We start from the raw sequence: 4729 nt of genomic DNA, 5'->3' as shown, positions 1-4729 counted from the left end.
GACCAACTAAAAGTAACAATTATTCAAGGGGGCTTCAAAAACAGGCGAGAACGTGAACAACGTGAATTCTATTTTATCCACAAGTTTAATACTATTCAAGAATGTCTTAACGAAAAGCCTAGTATCCTTTCTTTTATTCACGACCTCCAAACAAAATAATAATGCACCTCTCGTTAATTGGCTAACTCAGATATACCCTTTATAACTCCTAGTGTATATCCCAGGCAATCATACCCCTCCTTACTAATACCCCTGTCACACGGGCATTTCGAGGGCCCTCGAACCGATAGTCTATCGACTCAAAGGCGATCGAGCGCTGCCACACGGGCAGTTTCAATGGCGATCGAGTCAATAGTCTATCGAGTCAACGGAGTAGCGCAGAACTCCATCGAGATTTCGAGGGCCTTCGAGCGCTGCCCAAGGTTGCTAGCGTTGCTTCGAGCGGCGCCAAGCGCACTTTCGTACACGACACATTCACAATGCAAAAACATGAACAAACATTATTCGCATAAAATTTAATGCAAGCAGCCTGTAAAATTATTTTAAAATTACATTAGCCTGGTTTTAGGTGCATTAAGCGCATTAATTTTGCGTTGCAGTCTTTGCGTTGCTTGCGTACTTAACGTTGACAACATGGCGGCACCCTGCCGCCCGCTTCACAGCGATAACAGCTTCGTCGCTAATCCCTCAAAGCAATATCGTGTTCCAAGCTGTTGTATTCGCCTTCAATTTGCCCAATCTTACCCTCGCATAAAGCTTCAAGAGGCAAATAGCTCTTGTTTTTCAGATATCATGGCGATTTCCCAGGTCTTAAGCCTGACGAAGCAGCGCTCCGACGCAGTTGGACTGGCTTGGTTTTGGCTCGTCTTGTATTAGTGTGGCTATAGCAGTGTATGCATATGTCCGTCGCGTACGTGCAATTAAAAGGGTTTTGAACTACTTTCGCGTATGCCTGTATTTCAGCATTTGGTATACATTTATTAAATATTTTTGTTATTTTTCCAAAATCCAAAGTAGCGATTGTGGCGCCACACATCCGTGGCGTAAGACACGAGAACCATTTCAATGGCCATTGAGATTTGCCGTGTAGCAGCGGCGAGTTCGATGGCGATTGAGAATCTCGAAGACCCTCGACTCTAGGGTGATTGAAACTGGCCGTGTGACAGGGGTATTACACTATCCTGCCTCGTGCAGTATTAATAAGCTTTGACGTTCTTTCCTTACTTTTTTCCGACAATTTGAAATATTTGTACACAGCTAGCCCAGCCCTCCTCCACTACAACCAAGTATTCCCGACGAAGTCGGTTCAACGACCCGCCCAGGGAGAGGGGTGCACCGTTCAGTGAAACCCAGACCTCCTGAGTAAGTTCTTACACATGTGCTCGTTAACGTAGCCCACTCCTTCCTTAACGTTCTAGTCCTCAGCTCACCGGAAATTAGTGAGACCACCCCAAAAGGCGCCTGGTTTGGCCTGTTCGTCGCTGCCAGTGTCATTTGCGCAGCGGCGCCTCTTTGGCGACGCATCTGCAGCGGCGCCCATCTTTGTGTTTGTGCATTTAGTTTGTGTCTTGTTTGCACGTTTTGCTTTCGTACGCCGGTGGTTGCCGCGCTGCCCATATCGCGGGCACCGTCTTCCTCTCCCTTTCTCTCGTTTCGCCATCTCCTTTTTTTACCCCGTTTTTCCTTAATAGAATAGGTCCCCCCCCCCCCTTTTTTCTTTTCTTTCTATTTTTTGCTTCCTCCCCCAATCTTGTCCCTGCCTGCTCCCCACACACCTATCTTTATTTTTTTTACTTGTTCAATTTTTTGAACTGCAATGAAAACAATGAACATGTATGTTCACTAACAATAGTTTACAGACGCATGAAAACAAAGAGAAGACACGAGAAAAATAAGGAGAAAAGAAACACTCAATAGGCATACATGGCACCGGCAGACAACAAAGGAACATTAAATGCAACCTGGCTATATATTAACAAAATACATTTTTAACTCGCTTGGTTTAACACTATCCAAAACTTTCTGCTTATTAAGAGTGGTCGGTAAATTGTGTTCAAGCGTTTGTAGTTTATAATTAATTCGAAAATATGGAATATACCAGAGATCGGTATTTCAGGTGTAGAGTCGATTCGAAGCGGTCCTTAAATGTGTAGTACGTATTAACAAAAGTAACTTCAAGGATTTTGTGGCTGTCTACAAGTTGAATTTCTTGACCTGCTTATTTAGGAGTGCGTTGTAGTTTGACTGGCTTGTTCCTTGCACGGAAAATCATTACCTTAGTCTTTGTAGGGTTTATTTGGAGGCAATTAGAAGAGGACCAGTTCTCTAGTCTCGTAAGGATTACGTTGCACTCTTCAATTAACTTGTTTATGTCGTGACCAGGGATTAGTAAACTGCTATCATCGGCGTATATAATAAATTTCGCTTTGTCATAAATATGCACAATGTCAATTATATAGATGTTAAAAAGCATCGGGCCCAGAATGCTGCCTTGAGGCACACCATTTCGTACCGCCAGAAAAGAAGACTGATGGTTGGGGATATAGACAGATTGTTTTCGATTTTGCAGGTATGATTTCATGAGGTCTAAAGGTGTTCCACGAACTCCGTTTTGAGAAAGTTTATGAGTTAAAATTTGATGGTTTAGGTAATCGAAACCCTTACTAAAATCAATGAAGAGTCCGACAGTGAGAATACCTGCTTCAGTGTTTTGCACGATACAATCCTTCAGTGATAACAAAGCCGTTTCCGTCGACTTTCTCCTTCGGAAGCCAAATTGAGCATCAGACAGGATTTGTTTTGCATTAAAAAAGTTGACTACACGGGAAAAGATTACCCGATAATTCTGCCACTACAATCAGCCTATTCTGTCACTACAATTCTGCCACTACAATCAAAGATAATTCTGCCACTACAATCAGCCCTAAAGGGCTGATTGTAATGGCAGAATTATCGTGGCCACTTTTACCCTGGACTTGCCACTGCAAAGGAACAAAGGCGCACTGGGGTCGATGCCCTGGCGTCTCGCCACGTGATATCGGTCCGCGGCAAATAAGGACAGCATCGGCTCGCCAGAAGCATCCAGGAAACGATGCTGCAAAAAAAGTTACGTTACAAGCGTCGCAATTTGGCGAGTTCTGCACGAGAAAACTTGCGAAAACGTTGTTCAACCCTTACCTCGTGATTGAGAACGTGCACGCCCGACAAGCGCTTCATCGTGGCTGTCAGACGGCGGTTCAGAAGGCGACGCCGGCGGTCCTCAAACCGCACCTTATGTGGGTCGTCGTAATGGAGTTGCAAAATTTTGAACACCAGCACGACGTGCTCCTGCAGCAGGAAAACGAGGTCCTGGAATGCGCAAGGCATGTAGGTAAGCGGTACAGCACTTCATGAAGCGAAATTTGAGATAAAATGCGTACCTTTATGTCGCTGGCGATTTCTCGCGGGTCCGCGCCTTTTGGGGGTCGTCGCAATGTCGTGGAAGCAAGAACTGTACAGAAATTTCAGCTGGCTGCGCCGACGAGCGCACCACGCAAAAAAAGCCATACCTGAACAGCTCCCGAAACGCGCGCGTCGCCGCCTACGCTCACGAAGAGAATGCCCGCAGACCAAGCACGCCCGGCGGCCGGCCGGCCGGCCCTAGCGATTCCCTAGGCACTCTAGGGACAGGCCGAGAGAGGCGCGGCGACCCCACATCCGGTTGAGAACGAGGGCGAAGCGATTAAACGTCACGCAGACACGCATCCCACCGACCAATCGGCGTTTCCAGCCCACCGACCCGCAAACGCTTCTGGTCTCAAGAGGAGCGGAATGAAAAATTCAGACACTGTGTGGAAAGTTGTAGATAACTTGTTACGTCGCAATACGAAAAATGCGCCAGCTCAAGGAATAATATATAAGGGCTCTCAATTATCCGGTCAGGCTCTTGCTGGCCATTTAAACAGCAATTTTTTAACCACCCATTTACCTATGATGCATCTACCTGAAGTTCCTTCATCTTGTAGCCCTTTCGAAAGCCTTTTCCTAGAGCCCACCAATGAGACCTTTATGAATTTGAATAATAGCAAAGTCTTAGATGTTGACAATATTCAGCTAAAACCAGTCAGATATGTACTATAATATATTGCACCTGTGCTTGCATACATCTTCAATTTGTTAATTGAAACGGGAGTTTACCCGGAATAAATGAAGAAAGCAAGAGTGACAGTTGTGTTTAAAGGGGGAGATAAAGATGTAGTGTCCAATTATAGACCAATAACTGTGATTCCAGTCTTTTCGAAGGGCTTGGAAAAAGTAATCTTTTCCCGTGTAGTGAACTTTTTAATGCAAAACAAATCCTGTCTGATGCTCAATTTGGCTTCCGAAGGGGAAAGTCGACGGAAACGGCTTTGTTATCACTTAAGGAATGTATCCTGCAAAACACTGAAGCAGGTATTCTCACTGTCGGACTCTTCATTGATTTTAGTAAGGCTTTCCATTCCCTAAACCATCAAATTTTAACTCATAAACTTTCTCAAAACGGAGTTCGTGGAACACCTTTAGACCTTATGAAATCATACCTGAAAAATCGAAAACAATCTGTCTATATCCACAACCATCAGTCTTCTTTTCTGGCGGTACGAAATGGCGTGCCTCAAGGCAGCATTTTGGGCCCGATGCCTTTTAACATCTATATAAATGACATTGTGCATATTTATGACAAAGCGAAATTTATTATATACGCCGATGA

The 4729-nt window shown here is 44.8% G+C and overlaps 1 long non-coding RNA gene across 1 annotated transcript; it reads right to left on the bottom strand.

Moving 5' to 3' along the window:
* Window positions 1-3038: 3038 nt before the first annotated feature.
* On the bottom strand, window positions 3039-3548 carry LOC144122922 (uncharacterized). Its single transcript, XR_013312948.1, has 3 exons — window positions 3420-3548; window positions 3178-3348; window positions 3039-3094 (listed from the first exon to the last, which is right to left on the bottom strand). It is a non-coding gene; the product is annotated as an uncharacterized LOC144122922 (long non-coding RNA).
* Window positions 3549-4729: the final 1181 nt, after the last annotated feature.

This window comes from Amblyomma americanum, chromosome 3, assembly GCF_052857255.1.
Source record: "Amblyomma americanum isolate KBUSLIRL-KWMA chromosome 3, ASM5285725v1, whole genome shotgun sequence".
Classification (NCBI taxonomy): domain Eukaryota; kingdom Metazoa; phylum Arthropoda; class Arachnida; order Ixodida; family Ixodidae; genus Amblyomma; species Amblyomma americanum.
This window is presented reverse-complemented; position numbering and strand designations above follow the sequence as displayed.